Raw genomic sequence first — 17,062 nt, 5'->3', positions numbered from 1 at the left:
TAAGCAACACATTTTTCCATGTAGAGAAAACACCCTTCTATTGTAAGAATATACCATTTAGGACTTACATTGCTAGAGAGAAGTCAAGGCCTGGCTTCAAAGCTTTCATAGATAGGCTGGCTTTTTGTTAGGGACTATTGCAGCTGGTAACTTAAGCTAAGACTAATGATTATTGATCATTCTGAACTCCTCAGGCCTGGAAGAATTACACTCAATCTGCTTGGCCTATACTCTGTAAATAGAATAGCAAAGCCTGGATAACAGCACATCTGTTTATAGAACACCTTATTGAATATTTTTAACTCACTTTTGAGACCCACACCTGAGAAATAAAAGATTATTTTCAAAATATTACTATTTGTTGGCAATGTACCTAATTACCCAAGAGCTCTAATGGAGACGTATAAGGAGATTAATTCAATTTTCGTACCTGCTAACACAACATCCACTCTGTATACCATTGATCAAAAAGTAATTTTGAATTTCAAGTCTTATTTCTTAAGAAACACATTTTTTAAGGCTATAGCTGTCATGAGTAGTGATTCCCCTAATGGATCTGGGCGAAGTAAATTGAAAACATTCTGGAAAGCATTCATCATTCTAGATGCCATTAAGAACATTTGTAATTCATAGAAAAAGGTCAAAATATCAACATTAACAGGAGTTTGCAAAAAGTTGATTCCAACTCTTAAGGATAACTTTGAGGGGTTCAAGACTTATGTGAAGGTAATAATGTGGTGAAAACAGTGAAAGAACTAGAATTACATGTGGAAAGTGAATATGTTATTGAATTTCTACAATTTCATGATATAAATTGAACAGATGAGGAGTTGCTTCTTATGGATAAGCAAAGGAAGTGGTTTACTAATATGGAATTTAAGCCTGGTGAAGATGCCATGAACATTGTTGAAATGACGACAAAGAATTTAGAATAATCCATAAACTTAATTGATAAAGCAGCAGCAGAGTTATACAGGATTGACCCCAATTTTGAAAGAAGTTCTATTGTGGGTAAGATGACATAAAAGAACATTTTGTGCTACAGATAAATATTTTGTGAAAAGTACAGTCAATCAGCTTGGCAAACTTTGTCTTCTTATTTAAGAAAATGCCAGTCACCCCAACCTTCAGCAGCCAGCACCCTGACCAGGCAGTGGTCATCAACATTGAAGCAAGACTTTCCACTAGCGAAAAGATTACAACTTGTTGAAGGCTCAGATGATTCTTAGCATTTTTTAGCAACAAAAAATTTTCAACTTAAGGTATGTACATTCTTTTTTGACATAATATTATTGCATACTTAATAGATTATAGGGCAAACATAACTTTTATATACCCAGGGGAACAAAAATATTTTTGTGACTTGCATTATTGTGAAATTTACTTTACTGTAGGGGTCTGGAACTGAATCCTCAATATCTCTGAGGTATTCCTGTAATTCTGCCTGTTTCTTTTTTTTGTCCTTAAGCCTGGAGTTATATGCTGAATGATGTGCCGAAAAATATTTTGGGTTCAATTTCAGGTCATTAAAATTTAGTCTATTAAGTCAAGTAATGTTGTGGATGAGCAGGTACCAAATAAAATTGTGTCTATATAAATTTTTCAAATGGAAAATTAAATGGATTTGATAGGTGGTCTTTAAACCAGGTAGAAGAAAAAAATTCAAATGAATTTCTTATGTATTTCTAATATTTCTAATTTACAAAGTAAAACCATAAATTAAACTGTCTTCTGCAATAAAAGGCACACACTCAATTTAACAGAATTTACAAATAACTGACCATGTAATTGGCATTCTGCACAATGTTGTGGTAGATATAATAATTGTTGACATCTGATATGGTTTTTCTGTCTCCTCACCCAAACCTCATAATGAATTGTAGCTCACATAATTCCCATATGTTATGGGAGAGACTTAGTGGGAGGTAATTGAATCATGGGGGCAGTTTTCCCCATACTGTTCTCATGGTATAGTGAATAAGTCTCACAAGATATAATGGATTTTTAAGGGGAAGCCTATTTCACTTGGTTCTCATTCTCTCTCTTCCTGGCTGCCATGTAAGATGTGACTTGCTCCTCCTTACCTTCCACCAGGATTGTGAGACCTCCCCAGCCATATGGAAATATGAGTCCATTAAAACCTCTTTCCTTTATAAATTCCCAGTCTTGGGTATGGCTTTATCAGCAATGTGAAAATAGATTCATACAGTAAATTGATACTGGGACTGTGACACTGCTGTAAAGATACCTGAAAATGGGGATGTGACTTTGGAACTGGGTAACAGGCAGAGTTTGGAAGAGTTTGGAGGGCTTAGTAGAACACAGGAAAATATGGAAAAGTTTGGAACTTCCTAGAGACTTGTTGAATGGCTTTGACCAAAATGCTGATAATGATATGGACAATGAAATCGAGGCTGAGGTGGTCTCAGATGGAGATGAGAAACTTGTTGGGAATGGGAGTATAGGTGACTCTTGCTATGTTTTAGCAAAGAGACTGGTAGCATTTTGCCCCTGCTCTAGAAATCTGTGGAACTTTCAACTTGAGAGAGATGATTTAGGGTATCTGGTGGAAGAAATTTCTAAGAAGTAAAGCATTAAAAGGTGACTTGGGTGCTGTCAAAAGCATTTAGTTAGAAAATAGAGGATAAAAGTTTGGAAAATGTATAGCCTGACAATGCAGTATAAAATAAAAACCCATTTTCTGAAGAGAGATTCAAGCCAGCTGCAGAAATTTGCATAAGTAATGAGGATCCAAATGTTAATTGCAAAGACAATGAGAGAAATGTCTCCAGGGCATGTCAAAGACCTTTGTGACAGCCCTTCCTATCACAGGCCTGAAGAACTAGAAGGAATAAATGGTTTGGTGCCCTGTATCCCAGCTGATCTAGCCATGGCTAAAAGGGCCACAGTCCAGACCGGGCCATGGCTTCAGAGGGTGCAATCCCCAAGCCTTGGCAGCTTCCACATGGTGTTGAGCCTGCTGGTGCCAAAAAGTCAAGAATTAAGGTTTGGGAACCTCCACCTAGATTTCAGAGGATGTATGGAATGCCGGGAAGTCCAGGCTGAAGTTTGTTGCAGGGGTGGGGCCCTCATGGAGAACCTTTGCTAGGGTAGTGCTAACGGGAAATGTGGGGTTGAAGCCCCAGCGGAGTCTCCACTGGACCACTGCCTAGTGGAGCTGTGAGAAGAGGGCCACTGTCCTCCATGACCCGGAATGGCAAATCTAACAACATTTTGCACTGTACACCTGGAAAAGCCACAGGCACTCAAAACTAGCCCATAAAAGCAGCTGGGTGGGGGACTGGGATGCAAAGCCATGGGGCAGAGGTGCCCAAGGCCATGGAATCCCACCTTTTACATCAGTGTGACCTGGATGTGAGACATGGAGTCAAAGGAGATCATTTTGGAACTTTAAAATTTGACTTCCCCACTGGATTTTGGACTTCTCTGGGGCCTGTAACCCCTTTGTTTTGGCTAATTTCTCCCATTTGGAATAACTGTATTTACCCAATGCTTGTGTCCCCATTGTATCTAGGAAGTAACTAACTTGATTTTGATTTTACAAGCTGATAGGCAGAATGAACTTGCCCTTTTGAGTTAACTTTTGAGTTAATGCTAAAGTGAGTTAAAACTTTGGGGGACTGTTGGGAAAACATGATTGGTTTTGAAATGTGAGGACATGAGTTTTGTGAGGTGCCAGGGTAGAATGATATAGTTTGGCTCTTTCTCTGCCCAAAATCTCACCTTGAATTGTAGCTTACATAATTCTCACGTATTGTGGGAGGAACCCAGTGGGAGATAATTGAATCACAGGGGCGGTTTTCCTCATGCTGTTCTTGTGGTAGTGAGTAAGTCCCACGAGATCTGATGATTTCATAATGGGTTTCCCCTTTCACTTGGCTATCATTATTCTGGCTTGTCTGCTGGCATGTAAGACATGCCTTTCTCCTTCCACCATGATTGAGGCCTCCCCAGTCATGTGGAATTGTGAGTCTATTAAACCTCTTTCCTTTATAAATTACCCAGTCTCAGGTAAGTCTTTATCAGCAGTGTGAAAATGGAATAATACAACATTTATTTGGTAGAGATAATTGTTACCATGTCTGAGAATTTATTATATTTCGGGACTCTTTTCAGTGAATTACATATATTAACTTATTTAATTCTTCCAATCTCATGAGTCAATGATAGGTTTAGTAGATCTATACAAAGCAGTATAGAAGCAAAAGCTATTTAATTATGAGATGATTTGAAACATTCTACTTAATTCATTTGGTTCTGTGGCAAGCAGTTTTCTGAAATGGGGTGTAAAGGTTTTTGGAGTATGTATATATAAAGACTTTAGCAATAAATCAATCTGTTTTCTTTAGAAAGATAAAGCCATAAACTCTTTTGCTGAATGAGTGATCTCAAATGTTTCATCTTTAAAAATTTTAATGTACTTTTTATTAATTTGTTAGTATCATTTTTGGTTTAGAAGTAAATAATTGTAGCAAGAAAATAAAAAAAATTCACATGGAAGAAGAAAATAAATAAATGTTGGAGGCATTTTTGTTTTTGTTAATAAGATTATAAAAGGAGTGTGTTAAATTTAAGATAACAAAGAAAAAGGCTACCAGAATGAAACTATTGTTTGTTATTATAAAACATTCCTAGTTTAAAGACTGAGATGTTTAGAAGCATAAAAATAATTCAGCAAAAATAATACTAAAGTAAAATAAGACACTGAGAAAAACATTATTCTGAGAAATAATTCATATATGATATTTAAAAAATAAACACACACTTTAAAGTATATATATTTAAACTGATAAAATTTAATTTTTCAATTTTATAGAAAAATCTATTAGTATTCATTAAAAGCAAACATTACAAAACTTGTGAAAAAAAGATTGAAGAAAATGTCTTGCATAAAGAATACAGAAAAAGAAAAAAACAAAACTTTCTCCCTTAAGAAACAACATAACTTGATAACATAAACACAATAAGAATACAATAAAAAAACTGAGGATACAAAAATGAATAAATTAAAATATATTATTGATACACATAATTTTAGCTAAAATTTAAAGGAATTGGGTCAATTATAAGTTACTGTTGAAGAAAAACTTTGAAATAGTTTTTAATGATAAAGCTTATTCTCAATACTTTCAAAATTATTATAAACATAACACAGATATAACTACATTATCGTAAACAACAACAAAGTAGTGAATGACGTCAAAAAGATGACATAGTAGGAAGTTATAGACTTCATTTTCTCCCAGAAGCGCCAATTTACAATGATGTGTAAACTAAAATACCTTAATGAGAAGTCCTGAATCCAGTTCAGAAGTCCTAGTGTCTCACGTGAACACAAAGCCAAGATCAGCTACATTAGAATGATTAAGAAATGCCTTTTAATTTAACTCACATCAGCCCCTCCTACAAGACAGCTTATCTCAGAATTGAGAGAGAGTGCCCCAGTCCACCTCTGTTCCCTTTGTGGGAAAGAGAGAATGGAGTGTTTATCCAATGTCCCTGCTTTTTTATTTGATACCCTATATGCCATTTCCTTTCTCACCTCACTTACGGCACTGCCAAAACCAACATAGTTTAGTTCCTTGGGGGCACCTTAAACAAAGGAAGAGGTTGAGTGACTTTCTATGTCCCGCATAGCTTTGCAAAACTGAAAGAAGTTACAGCATCTGAGGCTTCCCCTCAAGGAGGGAGAAGAGTGGAGTGTGCCTCCAACATCCTGGCTTATGAAACAGTAGTCAGACACCACAGTGGAAAAGAGAGTACAAGTACCAGAAAAAAATAATCTCATATATTTCTCTAATTATGAATCAAATACACACATCTGGAGAAGACATATTTGTAGATAAAGTTTTGGAAGCATCCAGAATCTCTAACCAGGCTCATTGGTGATTGGTGACGGATTTTACTTTTCTTTTCTTTCTTTCTTTCTTTTTTTTTTTTTTTTTTTGAAAGAATCTCACTCTGTCACCCAAGCTGGAGTGCAGTGGAGTGATCTTGGTTCACTTCAACCTCTGCCTCCTGGATCCAAGTGATTCTCCTCCCTCAGCCGCCCTAGTAGCTGGGATTACAGGCGCCCACCACCATGCCCAGATAATTTTTTATATTTTTAGTAGAGACAGGGTTTCATCATGTTGGCCAGGCTGGTCTCAAACTCCTGACCTTGTGATTTGCCCACCTCAGCCCCCAAAGTGTTAGGATTACAGGTGTGAGCCACCTTGCCTGGCCCAGGATTTTTCTTATTAAAGCCAGTTTGTAAAGATGGGAGAAGTGGCTGTTTCTTCAACTGGACAGATACCAACACATAATTACACAAAACAAATAATTAAGAAAATGTGACCCAGTGTAAGGAACACAGTAAATCTCCAGCAATCAACCTAAAGAGATAAAAATCTACAAATTACCTGACAAATAATTCAAAATAATAATATTAAAGAAGCTCAGTGAGTTAAAAGAGAACAAGTAGACAACTAAACAAAATCAGGAAAATCAAGAAACAAAACAAAATGAGAATATCAACAAAGAAATAAAAACTATAAAAAAGAACTAAACAAAAATCCTAGAAATAAAAAATACAATGACTTATAAAAATACATTAGAAGGGTTTAGCAGCAGACAGATCAAGCAGAAAAAAGGGTCAGCAATATTTCAAAATAGATTATTATAAATTATCCAGTTAATGAAGAAAAAAGGAAAATAAATGAAAAGGACCCCCCTGCCAAAAAAAAAATTAAAGGACTATGGGACACCACCAAGTCAATGAATAAAAACATTATGAGATTCTCAGGAGGTGAAAAAAGGAACAGCCTATGTTAAAAAAAAATGGATAAAAATTTCCCAATTCTGAGGAGAGAAATAAACCTACAGATTCACAAAGCCTGATGGCCTCAGATAAAATGAAATCAAATAATTATACACAGAGAAACATTATAATGAAATTGTTAAAACTTAAAGACTAAAATAAAGTTTTGAAATTACCTAGAGAAAAATGAATTAGAGCATAAAGAAAAACCTCCACATGTCTATCAGTGGACTTATCAATAGAAAATTTTCAGGACAGAAGGAAGTGAAATATGTCAAAATGCAGAAAGAAAAAAAAGCCAATCAAGAATATTACAATCAGTAAAACCATCATTCAACAATAAAGAGAGATAAATGTTTTCCCAGACAAACAAATACTGAGGCAATTCTACAACTACCTTACTAAATGCTAAGAGGAGATCTTCATGTTAAAAGGACACTAAACTGTAACACAAAAGTATATGAAAGTATAAATTCACTGGTAAATATATAAACAAACACAAAATACTGTAACACCATAATGGTGGTGCTCATATAAGTTAATTCTACTGTAAAAGATAAAGACAAACCTACTTAAAATAAAAATAATTTTGAAAATATGTTATAAATAAACAGTATAAATAGATGTAAATTATGATATCAGTAACTTAAAGTGTGGGAGAAAAAGTAAAATGTAACAATTTTTGTATTTGATTGAAGTTAGGTTGTTGCCAGCTTAAAATAGGCTGTTATAAGATCATTTATGTGTGCTTTACCAAAACACAAAGAAAACATCTCTAGAAATTACACAAAAGATAAAAGAAGTATTGATGAATAATTAACACAAAAATATCAACATATCACAAGGGAAGATGTCACAAAAGGAAAAGAAGGTGGAGAGAAATATAAGGCAAACAGGTCATAATTAACAAAATGGCAATACTAAGTCCTTTCTTGTTAATAATTACTTTAAACATAAATAGATTAAACTCCCCAATACAAAATATAGAGTGGCTGAATGGAATTAAAATAAAATTTAAAAGATCCAAAGATATTGTATGTATAAGAGGCTTACTTTACCTTTAAGAACACATACAGCCAAAATTCAACGGGTGGAAAAAGATATTCAACCGAAATTATAGTTGTATTTATAACAGAAAATAAGACTTTAAGTCAAAAACCATCACAAAAGACAAAGAAGGTCGTCATATAATTATAAAAAATCAATTCATTAGGAAGATATAACAATAATAAATATATGTGCACCTAACATCAGAGAACATACTTATAAATAGCAAACATGGACAGAACTGTAGAGAGAAATAAACAGCAATCCAATAGCAGTAAAGGACTTCAACACTATATTTTCAAAACAGATCATCCAGACAGATGACCAAATATGGAGACTGTATTAGTCCGTTCTCTTGCTGCTAATAAAAAGCATACCAAAGACTGGGTAATTTATAAAGAAAAAGAGGTTTAGTTGATTCATGGTGCCCCAGGGTTTGGGGAGGCCTCAGGTAATTTACAATCATGGCAGAAGAGGAAGCAAACACATCTTTCTTCACATGGTGGCAGGAAGGAGAAGTTCTGAGCAAAGAGAGAAAAGCCCCTCATAAAATCATCAGATCTCATGAGAACTCAGTCACTATCACAATATTAAATGAGAAGATTAAATTCATAATAAAAAAACCTCCCAACAAAGAAAAGACCTGGACCAGATGTCTTCAGGGTTAAATGCTATTAAATATTTAAAGAATAATTAGCATCAACCCATCACAAAGTCTTCCAAGAATTTGGAAAACAAGGAACATTTTCAAACTCATTTTATGAAGCAAGCATTACCCTGATACCAATGCCAGGAAAACTACAAGAAAATAAAAGTATATCCCAATATCCCTGATGAATACAGATGTAAAAATCCTCAACAAAATACTAGCAAACCAAATTCAACAGTATGTTTGATATGGTTTAGCTTTTTGTCCTTACCCAAATCTCATCTTGAATTGTTAAACCCAGGTGTTAAGGGAGGAAACTGGTGGGAAGTGATTGGATTACAGAGGTGGTTCCTCTGATAGTGGTGAGTTCTAATGAGAACAGATGTTTTTAAAAGTGTCTGGCAGTTCCCCTGCTCATTTCTCCTTTCTGCCACCTAGTGAGAAAGGTGCCTTGCTTCCCTTTTGCCTTCGCCATGATTGTAAGTTTCCTGAGATTTTGCCGTGCAGGTTGAACGGTGAGTCAATTAAACCTCTTTCCTTAATAAATTATCCAATCTTGGGAAGTTCTTTCTAGCAGCGTGAAAATGGCCTAATACAATATTAAATGCATGGTACACCATGACCAAGTGGCATTATTCCCAGGATGCAAGAATAGTCCCAAATATACAAACCAATTAAGGGGATATACCACATTAACAGAATGAAAAATAAAAAAAAATCACATGATCATCTCAAAATATTGACAAAGTTCAACACCCTTTAAATATTAAAAACTCTCAAAAACATAAGAAAAATAATTTACCTAAACATAATAAAGGCAATATGTAATAGATATTCAGCTAATATCTTACCCTGTGGGAAAAAAATAAAGTTATCTAAATCAGAAAGGAAGAAGTAAAATTTATCTGTTAGAGGATGACCTTATCTTTTATCTATAAGACACTAAAGATAGCACAAAAATCTATTAGAACTAAAAAATAAAGTTAGTAAAATTACAGGATACAAAATCAATCTGCGAAAACTAGTTGCAATCAACAAACTACACAGGAAATTAAGAAAACAATTCCACTTACAATACAATAAAAAATAAAATATGTAGTGTATTAGTCTATTTTCATGCTGCTGTAAAGAACTGCCCGAGACTGGGTAATTTATAAAGGAAAGAGGTTTAATTTGCTCACAGTTTATCATGGGTAGGGAGACCTCAGGAAACTTACAATCATGGCAGAAGGCAAAGAGAAGCAAGCATCTTCTTCTCAAGGTGGCACCAGTGTGTGTGTGTGTGTGTGAGAGAGAGAGAGACAGAGAGAGAGCACATGGAAAACTTCCACTTTTAAACCATCAGATCTCATGAAAGCACCCGCATTATCATGAGAACAGCATGAGTGAACCCACCCCCATGATTCAGTTGCCTCTGCCTGGGCTCTCCCATGAGATGTGGGGATTATGGGAATTAGAATTCAAGATAAGATTTGGGTGGGAACACAAAGCCTAACCATATCACTTAGAAATAAACTTAACCAAGGAGGGAAAATATTTGTTCACTGAAAATTACAAACATTGATGAAAAACTTAAAGACACTAATCATTGGAAAGACATCTTGTGTTAACAGATTGAAAGACTTACTATTGTTAAAATGTCCATATTATCGAAAGAAATCTACAGATTTGATGCAACCCCAATCAAAATCTCAATGCCACTTTTTACAGAAATAGAAAAAAAAATCCCCAAATTCATTTGGAATCACAAAAGACCCCTAATAGTTAAACAGTTATTGAGAAAGAAGATAAAAACTGCAGGCACTGTACTTCCTGATTTCAAATATATTACAAAGCTACAGTATTCAAACAGTATAGTGCTGGCATAAAAACCAGTGTACAGAACAATGGAACAGAAGAGAGAGATCAGAAATAAGCCCAGTAGTGTACAGTTCACTGATCTTCAACAAGAATGTCAGGAATACGGAATAAGGAAAGGATAATTTCTTCAGCAAATGGTGCTAGAAAACTTCACATACTAAAGAATGAAATTAGGCCTGTGTATTACACCATATACAAAAATCAACTCAAAATGAATTAAAGACAAATGTAAGACATGCAACTGTAAAACATCTTAGATTAAAGCATAGGAAATAAATGTCTATGATATTTGTCTTTTCAATGATTTCTTAAATATAATACCAAAAGCAGAAGACAACAAAAGCAAAAATGCATAAATGGGACTAAATAAAATTACAAAACTTCTACACAGCAAAAAATAATAATCAACAGAGTAAAAATGTAACTATGTATCTGATAAGTGGTCATATCCAAAAATATAAAGAGCTCCTACAACTCAATAGCAAAAATGCCAATTAACCTGATTTTTTCAATTGGCATATTCCTTGAATAGACATTTCTCTAAAGATAATATAGAAATAGCCAACAGATATATGAAATGATATTCAACATCAATAATAGTCAAGGACATACAGTCAAAAACCACAGTGAGATATCACCTTATACTTGCTAGAATGGCTTTTATCAAAAATAAAATAAAATTAAATTGAAGACAGCAAGTATTGTGAAGGATGTGAAGAAATTCTAATTCAGCATGCTGATTCTTCAAAAAATTAAAAATAGAACTATCATAAGATCCAGAAATTCTACTTCTGACTATATATCCAGAAGAATTAAAATCTGTATGTTGAAGAGATATCTGCACCCCCATGTTCCTTGCAGTATTATTCATAATGACCAAGACGTAGAAATAACCCATTGCACCAATGAATAAATTAACATAGAAAACGTGATATATAAACAAGGGAATATTATTCATCCTTAACAAATAAAGAAATCCTGCCATATGCAACAACATGGATGAAACTGAAGACAGCATATTAAGTGAAATAAGTTAGTCATAGAAATGCTGCATGATTCTGCTTATATAAGGTATCAAAAATAGTCAAACTCATAGAAACAAAGAGTGGAATACTGATTGCCTGGAGTTGAGGGGAGGAAAAAATGTGAAATTGCTGGTTAATGGGTATAAGATTTCAGTTAAGCAAGATGAGTAAGTTCTAGAGTTCTGCTGTACAACATTGTGCTGTAGTTAACAATATTGCATTGCATGCTTAAACATTTGTTAAGAGAGTAGATCTTGTGGTAAGTAAATGTTCTTACCTTAATAAAAACAAATGGCAAAAATTTTTCAATTTTATTTTAGTATGAAGCAACATGAATTATATATAAAAAAGTAGATAAATTAATTTGTCATCTGTGTTTCTGGCTGATATTATTTTCTGAGTATATAATATCTATAATGATTATTATATTTCCCTGTAAACAAAAAATTGATAGAAACTATTAAGTATTGAGAATGCATAGAAACATGGAATTGCATCATATTTCCCTGTAAAACAAAAAATTGATAAAAACTATTAAGTATTGAGAATGCACAGAAGGTTGGAATTGTATCAGATGACTTAATTATTGCTTGCCTCATGCTGCCTTTTCCATTTTTACCATAAAATATTTTATACATCTTTGTTTTACTGGAAAAATTAATAATTGAAAGAAAGTTTGTATAGGAAAAATAAAGCCTACCAATCAGTTTGAGTTTTTTATCTGCTTCTAAAATCTCACAATATTTATTTTTAAATACAAAAATCAAAACACTTGCAAAAACATTCTTTTTCTATCTCATCATAAGGGGAATTTTTAAATAGATCATGATGTTTCATGGTGAGAAAGGACAAGCTATATTATGTCTCAGATAATTTTTAAAAAGTTCAATTGGCAGCAGAAGCTATAGGAATGCTTCTTCACAATAATGAAAGGTAACATAAAATAACTTTGCCTCATATATGAGGCATTTTACCTTGTTTGATGGAGACAAAAATTGACCCAAGAATTAATGAGACAATAACCACTTTTGAATGAAGCAGACTCTACCACTCCTGAAAAGATTCCTTGCAATCATCTTAGATAAGGAAAATGAGAAATGAACCCAGAACTCTGGAGGGCAACAGGAGTAAAATGGAAATTATTTATTAACTCTAATCAAGTCATCAACACATCTTACCTTGACTAATTCAGAATTTACAAATATATCCCAGTCTCTACTATTGTCCTCTTAAAAACAGTTGTCAAAATAGCTATCTGAGTAATCTGTTCAAAATGAAAATTAGATTATATTCCTGTTCTGCTTTTACATTTCCAGTGACTTTTTACAAAATCTAAAGTATTGAACCTAATTTATAATATAAAGCCCCACATGAACTGGTGTCAGCCTAACTCCATAAGTTTGTCCCTTGCCACTTTCTTTCTTACATACTGTACTCAGAAGGCCACACTTGCATTTTCAGTGTCCTTGGATTCATCATATTCTTTTTGTGTCATGACCTTTCTTGCTTGAGGGCTTTTGCATTTTTTTTCCTATTGTTTTAATGGTCTTCTTTCTGACTTTCTTTGATGACTTTTTCAGCAGATCTCAGCTTAAATGTTTCAACTTTAGAGAGGTGCCAAGACCAGCTCAGTCGTGGAGAACCTAACCCAGTGGCGCTAGAGGAATTCAAGACTCACACACAGAAATATAGAGTGTGGAGTGGGAAACTGGGGGACTCACAGCCTTCAGAGCTGACAGTCCCAAACAGAGTTTGACCCGCATATATACTGACAGCAAGCCAGTGATAAGCATTATTTCTATAGATTATAGATTAACTAAAAGTATTCCTTAACGGAAAACAAAGGGATGGGCCGAAAACAAGGGATGGACCCTGGCTAGTTATCTGCAGCAGGAACATGTCCTTAAGGCACAGATCACTCATGCTATTGTTTGTGCCTTAGGAATGCCTTAAGCAGTTTTCTGCCCTGGGTGGGCCAGGTGTTCCTTGCTCTCATTCCAGTAAACCCACAACCTTTGCCGTGGGTGTCATGGCCATCATGAACATGTCACAGTGCTGCAGAGATTTTGTTTATGGCCAGTTTTGGGGCCAGTTTGTGGCCAGATTTGGGGACCTGTTTTCAACAGAGAGGCATTTCCTCACCAAGATATCTAAATTATTTTTTAGACATCTTTATGCCATGTTACCATGTTAATGTTAAATATCAGCAGGTTATGAAGGGTTATTTCTTTATTTATTATCTGTATTTGTCAGCTTGACAATGGCAACCAATAATCTCAAGTCACAGTGACTTATAACAATAATGGTTTACTTCTCTGTCACATTACATGTATGCTACCAGAGGCTGCAGTTATGGTCTTATGGCTCTATGGAAATCTATGGCAATCTGTGGGTAAGATATAGCTCTGTTCCATTAGTTATTTCATCTTAGGCATCAAGTTGAAATCTCATTCTTATGTAGATATGTATATCCTTTTAACAGAGAGAGAGACGTGACACTATTGAAAACTTCTGTTTGGACATGGTTCACATTACATCCACTCATATTCCATTGTTCAGAATAAGCCCCATGACTAAAACCAGAGCCAATGAGATCAGGAGATATCTATCTAGCTTTCTATATCATATCTTTACCTATATCTGTACCTATATATGTGTATCTGTGTCTCCTATGGGATACATGGGCAAGTCACATGGAAATAATGGAGATGTATAATCTTCTTTTAAAAGAGAAAAATGAAAAAGTGCAAACAATAATATAATTGATGAATAGTGTTTTAGCCACTTGAATATAAATTCTACTAAAGCAGGTCCTTTCTTCCTCTTGCACATTGCTGTAACTCCAGAATCCAGCATTATCTGACATGCATATTTGTTTAACTAATACACATATGGAAAGTAAATTATATGTGAATATTCTCTGTTCCATCATCCTGCAGTCCATAAACCTGTCATCCCATTGCCAATTAGACAAAGGTATATGATGGCTTTAATGGCAGATAATTTTTTCCTCCCAACAGGAGGGTAAAATGAGTATGGGAGCAGACTCCAGGATGGGAAATTCAGCTAACCTTGCTGCCATTGTATTGTAGATTAAATGGAAAATATAATGTTGCAAGTAAGCCATCATGAATAACTAAGGCATTAAGTGTCTACTAAATATAATATTTAGTTTCAGTAAACAATCTGGCCTATAGTGATAGCCATGCATTATCACATTCTTACAATGTGTTAGATACCACACTAAGCAATTTTCCTATGTTGTGCCTTATATAATATTTATACCAATTGTTTGAGATGTATCATTCCCATCCAAGAGAAAAACAAATCAAGTAGGGCAAGTGCACCCAATAGACAGTAATATGAAGCAGAGCTGAGATTTGAACACAGATATCTTAATTTAAAATGAACCATTGTTTACTAATGTCATCTATTTAATAATTTAAAAAATCAGCTTACTAGGTAAAAAGAAAATGATTTATTTAACAAAGATGCTGATTTTTTTGAAAGAGAGATTAATGACTATATAAAATTGACAGGAATTAAGAATTCATTTCTGATACTTCTCTATTACAGCCAGTTGTACTTATTCATGAACATAGTGCCTGCTTCCATAATTATAATTGAAAAACTCTACCTTGTGCTCTTTCTCCATCCCTTGTCAAACTTCGGGTCTTCAAGAAAAATCCAGCTGTCTCTAACGTACACATATTTGATTACATGTAAATTTAACAAAAAGAAATAAAAAGGATAAACAAAATGAAAAGATTAACATAAAACAACTTGAAATATTCAAATCTCATCTCAGTGTAGCAAAAGCAAACAAATAAAAAACCTGAATGATTTTATTTGCTACCTTGAAATAGGATATACCTAGTTCAAAAAAGACAATATTTAAAATTTATAAAAATGAGAACCAATTTCTTCTTTAGATAAATTGTAAGAGTTTCTGTCTAAATCAGGTTGTCAGCATGTTTCTCTTTAAACTTGAATACACAGATAGACACACAACTTTTCTCGTGGTATCTACGTGGTTTGCCTCTGTTAATAGTAAACACACCCATCTGATTTCCCATTTCAACAACTTCTTTGTCGTGTGATTTAATAGGAAAAGTGGAGTTCCTTTTTATTCCTCTCTCTTTTGTTAAAATTGTATTGCAAGCAACTGTTTTACTCACTGCAATAATGAGGATGTCTTGAAAAGAAATCATGAGGATGTGAATTATGATCAATAATGGGGGTGGGCTACTTTTTTATTTAGAACTATTCAGAATCTAGTAAAAAGAAATTATATGATTGTCTCCATGGAAAATAAAAAATCCGTAATGCAGATGAGTGTTTGTAGAGTGACTCCCTTAGAATTTGCTAAGTATAAATTACATAGCAAATCTTTGCTTATCTGAATATTTAAGAATTTTATTTGGCGTTTTCCAGCTATTTTTATTCACAGATGTTTGTAAGAAAGTTAGCACAAAATTCTTTCAAAAATATTAGTATCTATCTTTTAAAAATAATTTCAGTTGTTTCTAAATTGGTCTTTATTCACATGTACTCAGACAAATATGAAGAAATGGAGAAACATTTTTGAGTTCCTGTTACAGACTGGGTATTTTGTATATCCTACACCATTTAATCTTCAAAAAAAATCCTCCTGGTAGGTATTTTTAGCTTCATTTCTTGCAGATGAGAGAAATTTGGCTCACAGAAGTTATGTTATGGGAATACAATTACACTAGTCTAATCAAGACTCCACATTTCCTGTTGACAAGTATTTCAACGGCCTTAGGAGAAATGAGTCGGCAACTGTTTTTAGCCCTTGCTCCAAATCATCTGTGCCATAGCAACACAGTTTAGTCTAAGGTGATCTTACATACCAAAATTGTGTCTTTTTGATGTTGCAAAGAAAATACATTTTCTAATCTCTCTGGATTGTAGTGAGAATGTATTGGCCCCTTTTCACCAAAGAAGTGTGGCTCATAAGCATGACAGAGAAATAAATCAGTAAAAAAAGAATTGTGATTTCAGGGGGTTCAAATAAATTGGAAATATTTTAGAAAAATTTTTGAGATAATGTAACAGCAGTAACAGAAGTGCTCATTAGCTTTCCAGAGCACTCCTTGTTTATGTCCATCTTAATAGATGATAAAGTGAGAAAGAGGAGTAGACTAGGAAGAAAAAGAGTGAGTAGCTCTTTCTTTCCATACCATAAAGTTTTAGTGAAATACAGTGATAAGCTTCTGTAAGGCTTGGGGTAGAAAGAGAGTATGAGCAAGACTTTGAAATGATGTCACACCAGGATTGCTAAAGTGGTATGTAACATATGTAAACAGACCAAACAGACAAGCATGTACAATGCCAACTTACTTTAATGCCAAAGCCCTGGCATGTAAATGTGCTATGTACAGAAGCAAGGAAGAGAGCTTCTGCATTGCTTATCACTTATGTCAAAGAGGATCCTTTCACTTAAGACACCCAAGTGCAACATGCAGCTCCTGGATCCTCAGAGCTGGAGTAAGTGAGAAAGGTACAGTGTTTTCTATTTATGTATTTATTTATTTGTTTTTGCAAGTTTCCAAGGCCTTCCAAATAATAGGCAGCATTATGAATATTCCACTATATCTTAACTTTTGTGTTTTTAGCATAGGGTTATTTCTGCCATAT

At 34.1% G+C, this 17,062-nt stretch overlaps 1 long non-coding RNA gene across 1 annotated transcript in view; it reads left to right on the top strand.

The window, feature by feature from the left end:
- The window catches only part of LOC134758310 (uncharacterized), a 100,704-nt gene that overhangs the window by 33,571 nt on the left and 50,071 nt on the right, over window positions 1-17,062 (top strand). Inside the window, exon 2 of the long non-coding RNA XR_010133360.1 lies at window positions 1,106-1,262. This is a non-coding gene — a long non-coding RNA (uncharacterized lncRNA). The remainder of the gene's footprint in view (window positions 1-1,105; window positions 1,263-17,062) is intronic.

This window comes from Gorilla gorilla, chromosome 3 (genome assembly GCF_029281585.2).
Source record: "Gorilla gorilla gorilla isolate KB3781 chromosome 3, NHGRI_mGorGor1-v2.1_pri, whole genome shotgun sequence".
Lineage (NCBI taxonomy): Eukaryota > Metazoa > Chordata > Mammalia > Primates > Hominidae > Gorilla > Gorilla gorilla.
This window is presented reverse-complemented; position numbering and strand designations above follow the sequence as displayed.